Here is a 20,128-nt window from a genome sequence, read left to right as displayed (position 1 = left end):
TTATCTGTTTTGAGAACAAAACAGCCATTCATCTCTCTGAATCCCGGACACTTTAACTGGTGCCCAGCACACAGTGAGCGATCAATATTCATTAAGCCAACATTGATTGGCACCTACTCTATGCCAGCACATGTCCTAGGCTCTGGTGATACAAGGGTGACCGATAACATACAAAACACCTGATCTCAGGTTTAATTCAGTCGGGGAGAGAGATAGGAAAAATGATTAAAAAAAAAAAAAAAAGAGAATGTTTGGGAGCGAGAGCTGCCAGGGAGACAGTAAAGTGCTCATGGTCAAGAGGTGATTGGGCTGGAGGGGAAACTAGGTGGTCAAGGGGCCTCTTGGAGGGAAGACATGTGAACCGAAACATGAATGAAGAGACAGAGGAGCCAGGAAAAATCTGGGTGAAGAAAAGTCCAGGCAGAGGGCACAGCCAAGTCCTTGCTGTGTTAGAGGAACAGAAGGACAAGAGCGTTGCCAGGTGGGAAGAGTGAAGGGCAGAGCCCCAGCAGGTGAGGCTAGATGGGCAGCCGGGAGGGGCCCGGGTGGGGATGGTGGATTCACTCTGACAGCAACAGGAATTACTGGAGGGTCCAAGCAGGGGGCATCATGATTTACTCCATATTTTTGGAAAGATCCCTCCAGACTGCTGGGCAGGGGACAGATGGCAGTCTGAGTGGCTGTAGGGACCTTAGGGAGGAGTTGGCTGCTCCCAGTAGGGGCTGAGGTTTGGACAAAGGCATATGGTGGGGCTGGATGTACTTTCAAAGGTAGCACTGAAAGGAGCACAGTTTACCCGTCGAGGCGGAGATAATCCAACCCGTAAATACAGTGTGACATTTTTAAAGCATCTGCTACGTACAAAGTGCTTTCCATTTGTTATCTCATCCCTGCATTCATAAAACATGTATGGGCCTATCCCATAGGCCAGGAACTACGAAGTAGAAAGTATCTTTGTTTCTATACTTGGGAAACTCGATGACAGGAAGATAAAGCCAAGGTCTCAGACGGGGGACAGGATACAAGTCTAACTCCAATGTCTGTGCCACTTTTATTACACTCAACTGTGTTCCCTCCCACGGTTTTCAGGAAGGGCAAGATTTCCCAGGGCTTTATCTCTTCTTCAAAGTACCGGAACTACGAAAAATAATCACATCTGACATTTCTTGAACACTTACTATGTTCTGGGCACTGTGCCCAGAGAATGATGGACATTATCTCATTTAACTCTTGATAACCCTGTGAGGTAGAGGATGGGACTGAGGCTCAGGGAGCTGATTAGCCCAAATTATATGAATAATATAGAATGTTTGCAAGAATCAGTAAGTAGTAGAGCCAGGCTTTAAGACCCAGCTCTTTTGGACTCTTTACCGCCATGGTTTTCTGTCTCCAGTAATACACAAAGAACGTCTGCACTGTTCTTCACAGTTCACAGAGCTCCTTCTGAAGTCACATCAGCTCCTGTAGGATTTGGACTGTGGGCCAGTGCAGGCTTAGGCAACCGAATGGCCCGACACACAAGGAGGCCCCATGCAGATGTGATGTCCGCTGAGACCCTCTCCAGTTCAGCCACCTTGCTTTCCGGAAAGAAAGCAGCAGCACGGCATTTCCCATGTGGGTCAACTCCCAATAAGCACATCAAAGCCCTGAAAATGTATCCCAGACATCTTTTCAGACTGACATAGGAGAACCACCCCCAAAATGTTATTGAAAACGTTGCCAATAAAAGTGATGAACCACTTTTGCAAGTGACCCAAGACTAAAACTTTTTTTCTTCTTTGCCTCGAAAGGCATCCCCTTCATCTGTCTTAAATTGTAATCAGATACAACCTTGATAGAATGAAAGCAGAGGTCACACTGAACAAACTGGCACTTTACGTGCTCTGAAAAAGGCTCCTTTGTAACAGGGAAATTATAGCATTTCTATAGAGGGATTTTTCTTAAAAGGACAGGCTGCTTTGTTCAAATGGTGCTGATTTCAGCGCTCTGAGGAGAGGGCGCTTTCAGACTGTCGGCCTGCTGAAATGTGTGGGGTTCCTTTTGTTTGTAGAAACCTGCATATATTACAGGGAATATATTCAAATAGAAATTGTAAACCGTTTCTAGGCAATATTTTGCTCGTTCAGAGACATCAGACAAAATGCAAAATGGTCCCCACTTTACATCTTGCTTATCTATAGTATCAGATGTCATATAAGCAGAGGTAGAATATGGTTCCTGGATCTCTGTGGGACCTGAGTTATACATTTTGTCCACACACGTGCTGCTTCTCTTGGGAGGGGAGCTGACATTTGCAAGCAGTGGTATTCCAGATCACAGAATTTGACTTGCATTTAAAAGGGAAAACAGCAACAAAACAAAACTCTTGAGTTTAGGTAATGTACAAGAAGAAAGGAAATATAACTTGGACCCACGGCACCCTGCAATCTGAGGGAGCGAGGCCAAACTTTGGGAAATCATATTGCAAAGCAGAGTGTGAAAGTCTGAAATGTGTTTGAACTAAAAAACAAGGTTTTGTGTCAATTGAAATGCCAGACATGTCATGTCTCAACATGTAACGTTATCAGAAATTAAGCAAAGTGTTTCATTTTCCCGGTGTCAATTTTAACACTTAACAATATTTTTGGCATTGTAATTACTGTTTTCATTCCATTAGGTCTTCTGTGAGTAGGAATGTTTTGTCTGCAACTCTAATAATCATTTATACTTTGTATGAGCAGATGTATTGCTTCATTAAATCTGATTGTTTATAGCTAATCATAAAAGTTTTACCAAGCCTACTAAACCCCATATTTGGGTTTTAAGTGTTTGTTTCTCACCCCGTTAATTATGTCATGAATGAAATCAGTATTGTCATTTTTCATGAAACAGCTATATTTGTGTTGGGGTGAAATGAGACTTCTAAATTTCATTTCCTAGGTAATAAAAAGAAGGAATTCCAGTGTGATACTCTTTAATTTCATGCACAATGAGTGCTTTTTAATCTAAGTCTGGGCAGGAAGGGGCTGCCTTTCCCCTGGCATCATGAGGCCATTGTATTATTTCCCAAGAAATAAGGTATAGGTTTCATTAATAGGAAAGCTGTGAATGTCTTGTGTGGTCTAGACCATAAATTAGTAGAAAAGGATCAATCCTAGAGGTAGCGGGATGAACTTGATTTTAGATATAGCAGGAGAGACCTGGCCAAGAGAAAGAAGACCCTGTAATGCATCCATTTCACAACCCAGTCTGGGTTTGCGTGACTTGTAAACTTTCATTATGTGCAGCCACTGAGATTCCAAGGTTTATGCATTACTATCACAGAGCCTAACCCGTTCTTTTTTTTTTTAATTAAAATTTTTTTTAATTAAAAATTTTTTATTGAAGTATAGTTGATTTATAATACAATGTGTTAGTTTCAGGTGTACACAAAGTGATACAGTTATATATATGTGTGTATATATATATAAAATGATATTTATATATTGTTATATATTCTTTTTCAGATTCTTTCCCATTATAGGTTATTACAAGATATTGAATATAGTTCCCTGTGCTATACAGTAAGTTCTTGTTATTTATCTATTTTGTATATAGTAGTGTGTATCTGTTAATCTCAAACTCCTAATTTATCCCTCCCCCGCCCCTTTTCCCTTTGGTAACTATAGTTTATTTTCTAAGTCTGTGAGCCTATTTCTGGTTTGTAAATAAGTTCATTTGTATCACTTTTTTTAGATTCCACATATAAGTGATATCATATGATATTTGTCTGACTTACTTCACTTAATATGATAATCTCTAGCTCCATCCATGTTGCTGCAAATGGCATTATTTCATTCCTTTTTGTGGCTGAGTAATATTCCATTTTATAAATGTACCACACCTTCTTTATCCATTCATCTGTCGATGGACATTTAAGTTGCTTCCATGTCTTGGCTATTGTCAATAGTGCTGTTATGAACACAGGGGTGCATGTATCTTTTTGAACTAGAGTTTTCTCCAGAATATGCCCAGGTGGGGTTGCTGGATCATATGGGAGCTCTATTTTTAGTTTTTGTTTGTTTGTTTGTTTTTTGCGGTACGCGGGCCTCTCACTGTTGTGGCCTCTCCCGTTGCGGAGCACAGGCTCCTGACGCGCAGGCTCGGCGGCCGTGGCTCACGGACGCAGCCGCTCCGCGGCATGTGGGATCCTCCCGGACCGGGGCACGAACCCGTGTCCCCTGCATCAGCAGGCGGACTCTCAACCACTGCGCCACCAGGGAAGCCCCTATTTTTAGTTTTTTGATGAACCTCCATACTGTGCTCTACAGCAGCTGCACACATTTACATTCCCACCAGCAGTGTAGGAGGGTTCCCTTTTCTCCACACCGTCTCCAGCATTTATTACTTGTAGACTGTTTGATGATCGCCATTCTGACCGGTGTGAGGTCATACCTCATTGTAGTTTTGATCTGAGCCTAGCCCATTCTAACCAATAGATACTCACTTCTCAGGCTGTCATGAGGATCGAATGATGTTCACGCAGGGTGCCTAGGGCAGTGCCTAACTTCTTGCCTGTGATCGGTAACCGGTGCACCTCCCTCACCCAAGCTGCACCCACTGGTTCATCAGCATAGGTGTGAAGAGGCTCACCTCTCACCCCAGTGGCATGTTGTTCCTGCCTCACCTCTCTGAATGTTGTGACAGCCTAGGAATGTTATAGAGCCTACGGAGGCATGTGCAAATGCCACTGCCAGATTTATAGAGTTGATAATAGAACTCTTGGGCTAACACAGGCAGTGCTGGAGTCAAAGGTTGCAGAGCATTTTGATGCAAATGTATGAAGAGGTGTTTTGTCTCCTAGTCAAGCCTTCCTTGGCTGAGATGATAAACACCTGAGGCAGCCTGGTCCTGTCCTAGGGCTGTTTATCAGTTATGGCATCCAGTGGAGAGACAGCCAGCTGGGTCCTACCAGGCCACTTGCTGGAACTCGGGAAATACCTTGGGGGGAAACAAATTCTTCCTGGAAGGAACTCATCCCATTTGTTCCCTTCTGGACGCTAGGGAAGGGTGCCAGGCTGAAGTCCCTTGTCTGCCCCAAACTAGCTGTGTGCTCTGGGAGTGTTCTGCTCACACGAGGACTTCCTTTCTTCCTCTGATGCACTGGGTGAATCAGAATAGAGCAGAGCTTTGCACATTTCCTGCAGCAACAGCAGAACCTTATGCAGAAATCCAACACAAAGAGCATAAAAGTAACAGTGTTTAGGTTGAAATAGGAACAAGGGCTGAGAGACACTCCACGGCCACCCCTCCCGGCAGCTCTGCAGCATCCTGCGCTCTGCAGGAGAAGGTTTGAAAACTTCAGGCACAGACCATCTTTCAGGTCCCTCTGAGCTCCGATATTCCGTGACTCTCCAGCTTCTATAATGTGAGACTCCCCCCATAGTGGGACCCCAAGCTGCCTACTTTCATGGTTCTTGCTTCCCAAAGGTCAGTTTTTCTCAAATCTAAAGATGGGATTCTTTTCTTTGAAGGGACTGGAAAGATGGTCTTTAACAACTCAAGACCATCTCCTGTTCCTGAGTTCCTACCTCTCTCCCTCTTCCACTCTGGAGAGACAATGAAGATTATAATATGAACAATCTCCCGTGGTTTTATAGTACTTGTAGTTTACACAAGTCATTGTAAAACCTTTATTTGGTTTAAGAATATGGAAAAGGATGAGAGAAGATCAGGCCACCCCCCTTCCCCTAGAAGAGGGTCCACAGATACAGCTCACAGAATGCCCCAGGGGCTCTGTGAGGGGTGGGGATGCTGGCCTGGTCCCATCATTAACCTTCCTCTTTGAAGCCCTCTTGACTGCATCTCTACTTCCTTCTTGCTACCGAAGGTCTGACTTTCCTCTTTCTGGATATTGCTTTCGGTTGCAGTCTCCTTGACTCTCACTTCCAGCTCTGCTCTGAACACTGGCTCTGGTCTCGATGGCGTTAGTCCTCACTCCTACAGAAAGCAGCCCGAATCTAGTGCCCTGGTCCTCTAGAGAGTAGGAGACCCCTCCCCAAAGTCATTCTGGGCACCATGTATGTTGGATTCTGCTGCCTCTTTACAGGCACAGCCTAAGTGCCCTCCCCTACCCGCCCTGCATCTATCCTACTTGGAGCCCTCCCAGCTACGGAGGCTCTGTCCCATCCTTCCTTTCCAGTAAGACATGCAATATCATCTTCACAACTATGACCTTAATTTCTGTGCGGCTTTTCTCATTCTCCACCCCTGAAATAAGCCTTTGAAAGTGTCAGATAACCCCCTCCAATTTCAGCTGTGACACCTGCAGGTGAAGCTCTCACCTGGTTCTGCCTGTTTCTGTCAAGAAGAAAGTAGGAGAAAAGAAGGAAGGGGAGAGGGTAAAAAGGTGGTTTGCCAGTGCCCTTTAGCCTCGAGATGTGGATTTATTTATTCCTCTTCTCTTGAAAGGAAAATGGAAACTATGAAGAAGACAGATAAAACAATAGGGCCGCTAATATGAGTAGTACAGCTGCCCCTTGAACAACACGGGTTTGAACTGTGTGGGTCTACTTATATGAGGATTGTTTTCAATCCTAGATTTACTAGAGGTAAGTCCTCTAGTACTAAAGGGTCCGCGGTTGGTTGAATCCGCAGATATGGAACTGCTGGATACAGCAGGCCAGCTGTAAATTACATGCAAAATTTAGACTGTACAGAGGGTCAGCCACTAATGCCCCACTGTTCAAGGGTCAGCTGTGTATTCTGTGCCAGGAGTTGTTCTAGTCCCACGTTACCTATTTGATCCTCACAGCGCTGTGAGCAGGCAGCCTCGTTGTCCCCGCCTTCTTTTCCCAAAGTAATGTAGCGGATCTAGTGTCGGACGAATATGAATTCCAGTGCAGCTTTGCCACTTTTTGGCTTTTCAACCTTGGAAAAGTCACTTCATTTCTCTGAGCCCCAATCTACCCTACGTGCAATGGAAATGATAATGCTTCGTGTCTCACAGGATAATTGCAAGGATTAAAGGAGATTTTCATCTTAATGTTTAGCACAGTACAGGACATAATCAATACATATTGGTACTTTTCTTCATTCATAAACTTACTCAATTCTTGAGCATTACAGAAATTAAGAGACCTTAGTGACAAGGGTAAAATCATAAGTTAAATGGATCTCAAGCCATATGGATCCAATTCATTCATTCATTCATTCATTCATTCAACAAATGCTTCTGAGCAACAGCTATGGGTCAGGGACTGTGCTAGGTCACAGGGAATACAGTGATGAACAAGACAGGCAAGTCTCTTCTTTTATGGAGCTTATATTCTAGTGAGAAAAGCTGACAATAAACAAACAAGTCATGTTAAGTATCTTGAAGTAGATACAATAGGGACAATTTTATGTATCTCCATAAGTCAATACACATAAGTGCATGTTTATACGTTCACACATGGGCACACACATGACACACACACACACATGCACGCAGATGACACACGCACAGGCACCAGTCACATGCAGACTCACAAACTCTCACACATGCTCCTTCACATGTACGTTTTTTTAATGCTTCCTTTTACACCATCTTTACCCTAAGCCAGAGGAATCCACTGCTTTCGGGAGGGTTAGGAGACTGAAAGCAGGAACGCGGAGAAGGACTCCATATGGAGCTTTTGATTTCCAAAATAGTCACCCCAAACATAAAGAGACTGGAGATGTCGGGCAAGGCAAGTTCCCACCTGAGAAGGGGAGGAAGTGGACTACTCTTCATAGCAGGAGGAAGCAAAGAGACCTGGAGGGTTCCCATCCAGGCTGGAGATGCTGCCTTCGTCTCTGAGAAGCACCTTCCCCACACAGAGCCTTGAGTCAGCAGCAAGATGGCGCAATGCAATAGAACCCCATGTGAGTGACAGCGGGTGTGACGATGTCCAGCTAGTGCCCCTCTTCTCCACCTTCTCTCGCATGTTCATGGTGAAGTGGAGCCAGTAGAGCAGCAGGAGCAGGGGGAGGCTCATTGATGGATGGCCCCAAGGTGGTGCTGCCAGCCCCCATCCTTAGGCAGTCCAGAAGTCCCCAAGTACACTGGGGGAGGGGCTGGTCCCTGAGGTCCTGAGTGGACAGTGGACCCACAGAGGTTTGAAGCTGGAGAAAGAGTCCACAGAGAGCTGCATCACCGTAGCTAGAGTGAAATGGCAGGGATTTTAGCAGCTTGTCCCACCTGACATCCAAAAGAACCAGACAGGATTAGGCATACTTCAGAGGACACTAGGACGCACACTGGTGACCCAGTATTAGACCAAACTGGCCACACTACAGTGGAAACATCAGGAGATGAAGCACACAGAGACCACCTTCTCCCAGTTCTGGCAAAAGCATCCCTGAGTACCTAGACAGTATCTGGGAAAATGGATGGAGAGAGGAGAACAATGGAAAGGGGAAGGGGATCGTTCTGAGAGAGAGTTTGGACTTAGAATGGATGGAGCATTTTCCCAAAAGAGGCTGAACTTACCTGAAATAAGCTGTTTTAGAATGGAGGAGGGTGAGTTTATATTCTCCCCATCACCTACGACCGTTACTGGTTCCAACAGCCGAATAAGGAGGACTCTAGGGAAGACTGAGATCTCCTACAGAGAAAAAATTAAGCTATTGTTTTGCATTTCTGAGTTGTAGTGTGTAAATTTCAACTCCCGTACGTAAACAACAGCAAGAGCGAGACGCTGAGCAAGAGGATTGTGGGAAAGGGAGATTGACATTCTTAGCTAGTGTGGTCAGGGCAGGTCTTACTGAGATGGTGACATTTAAGCGATGACCTAAAGAAGGAGCCAGACACACAAAGAACCTAGGAAAAAAAAAGGATTCCTGGCAAAGAGAACAACATATAGAATGGCCCTAGGGTGGCAAAGAGCTTGGCATGAGCCAAGGAGATGGAAGGAGGAGGGTGACCTGACGTGGGATTGGAAATGTAACAAGGAGCGGATCATTAAGTTCTCATTGACTACAGTGGAAAATATTGACGGGCTTTCAGTAGGGCAACGACAGGATCCAATTTGTATATTTTTATTTATATATATATATTTTTGCGGTATGCAGGCCTCTCACTGCCATGGCCTCTCCCATTGCGGAGCACAGGCTCCGGACGCGTAGGCTCAGCGGCCATGGCTCACGGGCCCAGCCGCTCCGCAGCATGTGAGATCCTCCCAGACTGGGGCACGAACCCGTGTCCCCCGCACCGGCAGGAAGACTCTCAACCACTGCGCCACCAGGGAAGCCCCAATTTGTATATTTTTAAAAGATCTCTCTGGTGATGCATGGATAGTATAACAGAGGAACTTTGAGCAGAGGGTCTGTTGGGAAGCACTGGACATACCCCATGCAAGAGATGATGGTGGCTTTGACTAGGGCAGCAGGAGACAGGGAGAGACATGGATGGATTCACAAATATTGTGGAGGGAAACTCAGCCAGATTTGCCCATTGCTGGTGAATTGGGTGTGAGGTAAGGGAGAAGGAGAGATGCAGAATGATGGCCAAGTTTTTGGCTTAAACTGCTGGGTAGAAGCGGCTGTCGTTTATTGAGATGGTGAACACTGGCTGTGGAGATATTAAAAATCTTGCAGCAAATTGTTACCTCCGTGCCATCAAGAGGTAGGCCCTGGCTCCTCTTCCCTCGAATCTGGTGACTGCATTGACCAATAGAGTACGGCAGAAGTGACTATGATGTCCAAGATCGGGTCATAAAAGACCAGGAAGTGTCCCTCTTCTTAACTGGAGCATATGCACACTCTCGGGTCCCTAGGTTGTCACTGTCCCACTTATTTTGGCTGTAAAACAAGTTACACAAAATTTTCATGGTGTCAAGCAACCACATACTATGCTCACGGATTCTGAAGGTCAGAAATTCATACAGGACACAGTGAAGAATGCTTGTCTCCACTCAGCCATGCTGGCGGCTTGAAGGCTGGGGGCTGGAGTGATCTGAAGGATCTCTCACTCATAGTGCTGGTGCCTGAGGTGGGAAAACTTGAACAGCTGGGGACAAGAGCAGCCTGGGCCCTTTGGGCATCTCTAACTCTGTGTAGTCTCTCCACCTGTTCCCTCCAGCATGGCAGCTTCCAGGTTGCCTAGCCTGTATGTATCTGCCCAGTACTGCAAGGCCCTTCCTAAGACAGTGAGCAAGGTGGAAACTTTATCACCTTTTCTAACCTACCCCTGAATGTCACACAGCATCACTTCTGTTCACTAGAAGCAAGGCACTAAGACCAGCCTATATTCAAGGAGAGGTAATTAGACTCCGTGTTTTGCATGTAGGAAGTACACAGTTTCAGCCATGTAAGAAGTTTGACTACCTAAGACCACCCGGCTGGCTCCATAGGCCATATATGGAGACTTCAGTTGAAAGTCCAGTTAAATCCAGCCTTCCCACTATGCCCATCGAGCACTGGACGTGTGAGTGGACCCTCCAGAACCGCCCATCTGCCAACTGAAAATCCCCCAGTGACCTCTGTCAAAGCCACGTGGAAGAGAAGAATCCCTCAGCTGAGTCCTGCCCAAATTCCCGAGCCGCACGTTGATAAGATAGAACAAAATGATACTTGTTTTAAGGCACCAGGTTTTGGGGTGGTTTGTTACGCAGCAGTACATAACCGTAGCACTGTGGGGGGATCTAGTTTTGGACTTGGAGGATGGATGGGGCGAGAGAATCAAGAATTTACTTGTAAACTCTTTTGCTTGGGGTTAGTGTCCTGAACAAGGCGGTCAGAGAAGTGAATCTGGAGCTGCAGGGGAGGCTTCGAGGTGCCAGGGCCTCGTCAGTGTCGGGGCAGCTGTGAGTGGTGGGGAAGCACCGCCTGGCACACTCAGACTGCTCCTGGATACACTTCATTCATTCATTCCTTCATTCACTCATTCACCGTGCAGACCCAGGCAAGGTATTTAAACTCTCTGAGCCTCACTTTCCTCATTTAGAAAGTGGAGAGTTCTTGAGGACATGTGACCCAGTATTCCCAGTACAAAGGCACTCAGCGGAGCCTCTGTACCTCCGTCTTCCCTGTAAGACTAAAGAAACAGTATAAACTGAGGCCTTAGGTGAGGATGGAAACCCTCACATCCCAGTGTGACCTTAATGATGTAGAAAAGATGGCTATTTACATTATAAGTGTTCTTGAGAAGAACAATGTCCTACAATAAAATGTCAAGTCTAAATAAAATGTAAAATATCGAGGTCTCAGGTGACTTCCTCAGCCCCCTCCTCCTGTCTTACATGAACCTTCAAGAATCCTGGTTTGATTTTTTTTTTTACTCAAAATATCTGAAAAATAAAATCCTTTTTTTCTTTTTTGCTCCTGAACCATATTCACATCCCTCCCTACCCATCAGGACTTTTTTTTTCAGCAGCAACTGATAAATCTGAAAAGCTCTCCCTTCCCACCGGAGACTTTGTTTAGGAATAAGAAGGAACAAGGGTCTTGCTGTGACCTCCTTCTGCCTCTGTCTTCCTTTCTCTCATGCAGGTGACATAGAAAGAGAAGAAGGAAAATTACACATCAGGAAAGGCCCCGAATGTAAGACAGCAAACAGACACAATGAAATCTAAACCAGGGTCAGTGACCTTCTTTCCAAGTTGAATCCTCAATGGGAGGGTGAGAACGGAGGGGCTGCTTTATGGAAATCTGCTGAGGCCCCCCGGGGAGCAGTGAATGTGCCGTCATCACCCCCTCCCTCCCCGTCAGCACCCCACCTTCACGCCCTGCCCAGACACAGTTCTCTTACAGAAAAGTAGGATAATAAGGCCATAATGTTGTTTTCCAGAGGTGAGTGAAAACACCTTAAATGTGTTACTGGTATTTGGGGGAAAGGGAGATTAGGCTGGGGGTGGTGCCCGGGAAGGGTGGTGGGTACGCTCATTGAACCTCGGGATGAAACTCTCCGGGCCCTAACGCTGCCTGCCCCCTGGCAGAAACATCACAGAGGTCTCAGAAGCGGCTTTGAGGCTTTTCCGGGGCTCGGAGATGATCCTTTGGAGCCCAGCTACGATGATACCTGAGTTTGTCCCGGCCTCACAGTAATGGGGCCACTGGGAGTCTTTCTTCTACAGAAGAGAAAGGTGGGGCTGGCAGGCAGCAGGGGCGAGGCGGGTGCAGCAGGCAGCCGGGCAGCCGCAGGAGGCTCTGGCCGGCGCTGGGCGAGCCAGGTCTGAACCTCAGAGAGGGCTGCTCGCAAATGAGCTCAGCCCTGGCGTGGTGCCTTCACCCGACAGCCGCTGGCTGTTAGGGGCATTTTGAAGTCAGACAAATATATCTCCCAGCGGCCTGGAACGGAGCGGGAAGAGGCACAGAGAGTGGGATGACAAAGCACAGAGTCGAAAGCTGCTCCTGCTGGTTTTGGCAAAAGGGAGGGTGGGGAGAGGTAGGGAAGAGCCCACCCTGAGCTTTACAGGTGCTGTCAGGGAGCACAGCCGTCCTGCACCGCTGTTCACCCGGACAGGGAGCTCAGGGTTGGAAGGGACCTTGGTACCAGCCGGTGCAAGGATGCTGCCGCCGGGGCCAGTGCAAGACGGTGGAATCCAGTGCATCACACCTCTGCTGCAACTCCTTCACACACCCCATCTTTCCCAGGCTCCGAAGGAATTTATCCTCCTCATGCAGCCCTTCAGACAGATGAAGGCAGTGTCTGAAACCTCCCCCTACTCTCCCCCTCCCCCAGACCTTCCATCTTCTTCATGATGACCGCCATGTCATAGTGACTGTCACGTGGCACCATGACTGGTGAGCTCCTGGGGAAGGAATGTGGTTTGCCTTGTGTTTATGAGGGAAGCATCTCATCCTGGACGTCCAGCTTCCCTCTGGCTCTGAACTTTAAGCAAGTTTCTCCCCATCTTTGAACCTTAGTCACCCAGCTGTCAAATGAGGGGATGGACTGGGTGACCCTCAAGTGCCCCTTGCACCTCCCATGCCCAGTGGCCCTCTACCCTGGCCACGCTACCAGAAACCGGACACTGGGCTGATGGGTTCGACCCCCTGTGGCTCCCCCGATGCCTCTGGGGTTGGTGTTGAAGCGAGTTAAAATGATTAGAGGGGCTTAGAGCACACGGGATAGGAGACAGGAAGTTAACACCCCAGGAACCAAAGGCTCTGGAGACAGAGTTGGATCTGTATTGGTTTCCTGTGGTTGCTTGAACAAATGACCACAAACGTATTGGCTTAAAGCAACACAAATTTATTATCTTACGATTCTGGAGGGTTGGAAGTCTGAAATAGGTCTTACTGGCCTAAAATCAAGGTGTTGGCAAGGCTGCGTTCCTTCTAGAAGCTCTGAGGGAGAATCCGCCGTTCGCTTGCCTTTCCAGCTTCTAGAGGCTTCTGCATTCCTTGGCTTGGAACTGCTTCCCTCATCTTCAGATCCAGCAAGTAGCAGCTCCCAGTCCCTTCCTGACCCTGAGGATCACCCTTGAGCCTTGCTTTTCCACTTTAAAGGACCCTTGTGATTGCATTGGGCCCACCCGCCCAATCCAGGATAATGTCCTTATTTTAAGGTGAGCTGATTAGCGATCTTAATGCCGTCTTAACAGCCTCTTGCTGTATCACACCTGTATCCACAGATTCTGGGGGACTAGGACATGTGCATCTTTGAGATGCCATTCTTTTACCTTCCATGAGATCCACATCCCAGCTCTTAAAAAAGCCAAGAGGGCTTCCCTGGTGGTGCAGTGGTTGAGAGTCCGCCTGCCGATGCAGGGGACACGGGTTCGTGCCCCGGTCTGGGAAGATCCCACATGCCGCGGAGCAGCTGGGCCCGTGATCCATGGCCGCTGAGCCTGCGCGTCCAGAGCCTGTGCTCCGCAACGGGAGAGGCCACAACAGTGAGAGGCCCGCGTACCGCAAAAAAAAAAAAAAAAAAAGCCAAGAAACTGCCCAGGCCTGTAGGCTGATCTGTGGCCACTGACCCCATAAATAGGATGTGGTCTCCGGCTGCGCGTTCCCATAGCCCCTCCCTCGTCCACCATGGATCACTATGCACAATTTATTATAACTACTTTTTTTTTAATAGATCTTTATTGGAGTATAATTGCTTCACAATACTGTGTTAGTTTCTGTTGCACAACCAAGCAGATCAGCCATATGCATACACATGTCCCCATATCCCCTCCCTCTTGAGACTCCCTCCCACCCCCCATCCCACCCCTCTGGGTCATCGCAAAGCACCAAGCCGATCTCCCTGTGCTATGCTGCCGCTTCCCACCAGCCAACTGTTTTACATTCGGTAGTGTATATATGTTGATGCTACTCTCACTTCACCCCAGCTTCGCCCTCCCACCCCATGTCCTCAAGTCCGTTCTCTATGTCTGCCTCTTTATTCCCGCCCTGCAAGTAGGTTCATCAGTACCATTTTTTTTTTTTTTTAGATTCCATGTATATGCATTAGCCTACGGTATTTGTTTTTCTCTTTCTGACACTCTGTATGACAGACTCTAGGTCCACATATAACTACTGTTTAAAAGCTTCCTCCTTAGATTATAACCTCCATGAGTTGGAAACAGGGTCTGTCTTGTTCAGTCTTTTACCCTAAGCACATAGTGTATTAGTCAGCATTTAATGTGTTAACAAACACTGGCCAAACCTCAGTGAGTTACATTGTTTTATTCAATGCTGCAGATTGAATTCAGGTCTGTCCCATGTGTTTTCACATTCAAAGACCCAGACAAAGGCAAAAAAGCAAATAATTGACAATAATAATACATTCTGCCCCCTTAGGATCTGACAAAAATATTACCTGCCGGATAGATGAATGAATAGATGAGCTGCCATCTGTAAAAAGAGGGGAGAATCGGGAATGATTGGCCCATTCCTGTATATGACCATTTCTTTTAATTTTTTAACAAGTTTGCCAGGAGGTCTTGTAATTTCTGTCTTCAGACGAAACACCATCATGCTGGAATAAGAATTAAATCTGGTTCTCTCTGGCCCTAACGTCCATGCCCTTCATCTGATCTACTTTTCCTTGAAGAATTACTTGGAGGATAAGGCATGCTAAAATGTTGTCTTAAAGGAACGAAGTTTGGTGAATATGAATATGTATTGCGGAAGCAATAAGGAGCTGATTCCTTAACCCTTTCGAGTCCTGTTTTACGAACATAAGCAATGCTCAGAGAAAGAGCCCGCATCTGGGTTTCTCATCCATTCAGATCCTTTCCCACTATGTCTCTCTAGGCCAAGGCTTGACATGTAACTGGTGAAAATTACATTTGCTTTTCACTGTCTAGTAGGATATAAGAGTCAACAATTCAGTAATCCAATTGTCTGGTGCCAATTTCATTTGAAATAGTTGCTAATAAAATCGAAAAGAAAACTTCAGCAAATCTGAAACCAGATTACAGCAGAACTCAGTGGCACGATGGGCTGATATTAAATATTGTTTCAGTGCTTGGGATCAGATTTCATATTGAATCTCAATGAATGCTGGGTCACAGGCTTTGGATTAAAGCCAGGCAGAGTCAGGTGTTCTGTCATTCATGGTACTTGGATCCTGAGCTGGGAGCTGATGCCTGAAGCAACTTACCTGTCTCCACCTCAGGTTCACCATGATTAAAGATTTGCATTCAAGAATAGCAGTACCTGAAATTAAAGTAATTCTACTGAATATTCCACTTACATCCTCATGCCATCACTCATAAATGGCACGTCCTAGGAAGTAAATATTATTTCCCTCGTATGGCAGAGGAAGAATTTGATTCTTGCCCAAATTCACACAGATGGTGAGGGACAGAGCAAGGATTCAAGCCTTGAAGGTTTGTCCAAGGGAGTGGATCATCCCCCTGGACCACACTGCCTCTTAATCTGTCCCAAATATTGGTCGCCATATCATATAATTGAGGGTCAAAATCGACCTTGGATAATCCTATTTAGCTTTCTACGCTGATTAGTTTAGTTATGTTACTGCCACAGTCCACTTCATAAATGTTGCACAGGAAGAGCTGAACGTAATTAAAATAACCAACTATTGATGTGCGTCTGCAAAGCTGAGCACAAATTGAATTTTTAAGCAACATATCATGTTTTATATGCAAAAACATTTCTATTAATTTGTTTATTCAACAAACATTTATTAGTGCCTTGTTGCTGACAGGCACATAATAGGCCCTGAGAACAGAGAGATAAGTGTGACCCAGCATCTGTTTCGAGAAGCAGAGGCTCTAGTGAGGGGAGACGAACCAAGGAAACCGGTGTCATGACGAGGCTCCCCCTCTGCCTCTCTTCTCCTCCCCACCCTATAGACCACCCTGTCTCTGGATTCCTGCCCCAGAGCAGTCTGCAGCCCGTCCGTGTTCTCTGCTTTAGCCAGCGAGTCTGTACTATCTCCAGACAGTGGTTTGTTCTCATCCTGGCTGTGAGGGTCCCCTGACTCTTTGCATAAGTACTTGTTCTCAGGTCACGTAACCCAAATGTCAGTCGTGGTCCCCTGCCCCCGGGAGACCCTGGTGCAAAAATGTCAGCCACCTTCAGATACTTCCCTGGCCCAGGGAGATCCACATGCACCTGTGCAATTTCTGCTAAGCCCAAGAGGCTAACTTTCCTCAGCCTCTAAGTCTCTTAACTTTTTGTTTGTGCTGTTCTTACCTACCCCGTGCTGACCCCAACGTGAAAGCAAGCTTGTTCCCCACTTCTGCATGACACACACACACATACACGTGCACTCCACTCACAGGAAGCATGTATGAGTTTGGTAAACTTTTCTGAAGGTTTGGCAGCTGCAGGAAGGGCTAGCTGGCGTCATACACTACACAGCTTCCTGCAGACCAGTGTCAACGTACATAGAGAGCTCCTCGTCCCCTTCCCTTTCTATCCTTAGTCTCACGTTCAAGCTCAGTCCAGAAACCTTTCCCATACAGTGGCCGCTTGGCCACCCCTCAGGCCTGGGAGTGTCCGTGGTGCTGTCTGCCCAAAGGAAGACAGACTAGGTAAAAAGTCCTGGAGGCCCGGCAAGCGGATGGGTTAGAGGCTGCCTGGGCTGGGAATTCTGGAGTCCGGTGCACCCAGAACACAGTGTGGAGGGGATAGTTGAGGATGCCAGTGGAATGTCCCCTTGGTCCCCTGGGAAGGACGTGGCTGGAGGAGGCCAGAGCAGGAGCCACAGCACAGGAGCCAGGTTCCCACAGCACAGGAGCCAGGTTGCCTTGGTCTAAGGCAGTACTGTTACTATCATTGTCTCCATTCTTACAGATGAGGAAACTGAGGCACAGAAAGATTCAGTAACTTGCCTAAGGTCACAGAGCTAAGAAGAGGCAGAGGCAGGATTTGAACTCGGGCAGTCTGGTTCCAAAGACTCAAACATTTACTCTACTGACTCTCAAAGACAGGGTCTCCTGCCTCTTGAAGCCCAAGATAATTGTTGTGTGTGTGCATGCGTGTGTGTGTGGTGGGTGTATGTATGTGTGTGCATGCATGTGTGTGCATGCATATGTGTGCATGTTTAAAATGATTGCTGTCCTCCATTCTGTGGGCTACATGCTAGGAAAGCAGAAAGCCAAGGGACAGGGGTTGCCCAGGGGAAAGAATCCCTGACCTAACTGTCCCGGGGAAACAGTGTCTGAAGGAGGAGGTCAGGGAAAGTGACCCAGGGGACATGACACAGGGCCTGAGACTTAAGGGGAGGTTAGCAAGAAGGTAGGGAAGGGAGTTTGAGGCAGAGAAAACACCATGTGCAAAGGCTCAGAAGGTTAAGAGCATAATGCTAGAATATCATTATAGAATATATCCTAGAATATCATCATCATCATCATCATCATTTATATTTATTGAGCTGATTACTCTCCACTCTTCATTACAACCTATAAAGGAGGTATTGCTGTTAATCCCAGTTTTAGGAAAAATAAAACCTGAAACTGAGGTTCAGAGATGCTAACCCAGGTAGTAATAGGATCACCCCGAGGTCAGTCAGCTAGTCAAGGATGCAGCCTGTGTTTTTACCACTCGGCAGGGCTGCCTCCAGCTAGTCAGGAAATGTTTGTTGAGCTGGGTTAGTTGGATTGAGTTGGACTGAGAGGGAGGCAGTGGCCAGGGCACCACACTCTTGGTCAGGGAAGGGCCCCCCAAACGTTCCCCATGAAGTCCCTCTTAAGGGGCTCAGGACCAACCCCCCCCCCACACACACACAGTGGGAAGTGGCTAGTAAATGTCAACTTTAATCTGAACAATTCGAAGTTTGCTTGCTAGACTGAAGTATCTCACTGCTTGTTTTAAGTTAACCACAAAGATTCATTAATATTCAGCACAACTCCCACTGCAGGAGGGCATCTGTGTTTTCCGTATCCTGCCCAGCACACTGCGGAGGACCCCATTTGAGAGCAGCGGTGTGAGTGATGGAGGCCCACGGAGGTACAGGGCGGCTTGATTAGATTTCCCTTCTGAATTAACATTTTCTTCTCTTGTCTTATCTACACTGATCAAATTAGCTGTCAGCTTCCTTCATTTTGAGGGGTGGATGCTACCGGCTTCCACTGGCAGAAATTCTTTTATTCTTCAGCCCCGTATGAGGCACCCCAATGAACTTCGGGATAAACGTTTCAGAATCAGGCTTTCACTGGAGCTCGCGGTGTTCGTTCAGGTCTGTTCCTTATCTCCTTACCAACTGATGGGAGCAAAGCCCAGGGCAGCCTCCTGCCTCCTGATGAGCCCAGTAACCCCAACCCAGCCCATTTCCTCCTGTGCCCTACCTCACCCCACTGCCCTAACCTAGGAGCTGAGATACACATAGAAACTTCCATTCTGCTCTTCCTCCTGGGTCTTAGGGCCCACCCCGCCTCCTTGGCTCCCTTGCGAGGACAGGCTGCCTGCCTTCTTTGATCGCTTCAGGAACAGCCTCTGGGCTGTTGTGAATGATGATGCTGTGCACATTAGTGTGCAGGTACCTCTCTGAGTCCCTGCTTTCAGTTCTTTGGGGTATAGATCCAGGAGTGGAATTGCTGGATCGTATGGTACTGATCTGTACTTTTCATACCAGACTAAAAGTAGCAAGAATATAAAGTGAATCGTTTTGGATACAATCCTTGCCCAGGGCTGTAGGACCAAGCAGGGTCGTGCCTATTGTCAGCCAGTGAGGGTCCCTCTCCTGTCCAATGGGAAGCCCCTGACCCCTTAGGATGGAACATTCAACAGCTATCACACGTGATGCCTATGTAGTCTTTAGTAAACAGGAAAATGCTTATGTTTCCATAAAGTATAAAAAAGCAATAAAAATTGTCTACGTACAGTGTGATGTCTAAGACCTGAGGAGGGGCAGGAATCTTTGCTAGACCCCTCTTTCAGGGTGTAGCTCTCAGAAATTGGATTGGTCAGATTCCAGGCTGTTGATTGACTGTACCCTGAAGGTCAGGACATGAGTGTGACCCCCTCTTCTCTCTCGCCGTAACTTAATAGGATTCTCTTGCCCTCTCCTCTCTTAACACCCACGGCAGAAGTAGTAAGAGATTCTCTTGCTTTGACTTGCAGGTGATAGTAAAGGTGTGATAAGATTGGAAATCTGGTTTGGGTTGAGGTGGTGGAAGATCTCTTAGGCTCCTACTTGAGGCCACCTGTTCTAGTCCAGCTTCCCAGAGTGCTCCTTTGGGGTTGGAACCCAGGCCAGCTGGCAATAAAATATTACATTAATTTTTGCCTTATACTGTTTCTTGTGTATACAGTTGACCCTTGAACAACACCGAGGTTAAGGATGCAGTCCCCCATGCAGTTGAAAATCCAAGTATAACTTATAATCAACTCTCTGTACCTGTGATTCCTCTGTATCTGCAATTACGTGTCCGTGGATTCAACCAACCTCAGATTGTGTTGTACTGTCTTATTTATTGGCTAAAATTTGCATATAAGTGGACCTGTGCAGTTCAAACCTGTGTTGTTCAAGGATCAGCTATATATCTGCCTTATGGATCTCACTGGGAAGGACGTCTATATTTGGACTAAGAATCAGATGGTCCTGTATTCCTTGGCCATTATATCATCCTGATACCACTAAACAGCACCCCAGTCCAGTCTTTATTCCTTTATTTAACATACGTTTATTGAGCACCTACTGTGTGACAGGCACTTGAAATACATCAGAGAACCAGGAAGTTGAAAATTGCTAACCTCATTCTAAAGAGAGACGAAAGACACTACATGGAGAAAAGAAAAGTAAACT

General features: G+C 46.8%; 1 long non-coding RNA gene across 1 annotated transcript in view; it reads left to right on the top strand.

The window, feature by feature from the left end:
• The window catches only part of LOC137210484 (uncharacterized), a 124,468-nt gene extending 110,455 nt beyond the window's left edge, over positions 1 to 14,013 (top strand). Inside the window, exons 4-6 of the long non-coding RNA XR_010936570.1 lie at positions 3,486 to 3,542; positions 11,470 to 12,723; positions 13,305 to 14,013. This is a non-coding gene — a long non-coding RNA (uncharacterized lncRNA). The remainder of the gene's footprint in view (positions 1 to 3,485; positions 3,543 to 11,469; positions 12,724 to 13,304) is intronic.
• Positions 14,014 to 20,128: the final 6,115 nt, after the last annotated feature.

The sequence above is a fragment of the Pseudorca crassidens genome, chromosome 17 (genome assembly GCF_039906515.1).
Source record: "Pseudorca crassidens isolate mPseCra1 chromosome 17, mPseCra1.hap1, whole genome shotgun sequence".
Classification (NCBI taxonomy): Eukaryota; Metazoa; Chordata; class Mammalia; order Artiodactyla; family Delphinidae; genus Pseudorca; species Pseudorca crassidens.
Note: the sequence above shows the minus strand (reverse complement) of the source record. Positions and strands in the feature narration are given on the sequence as shown.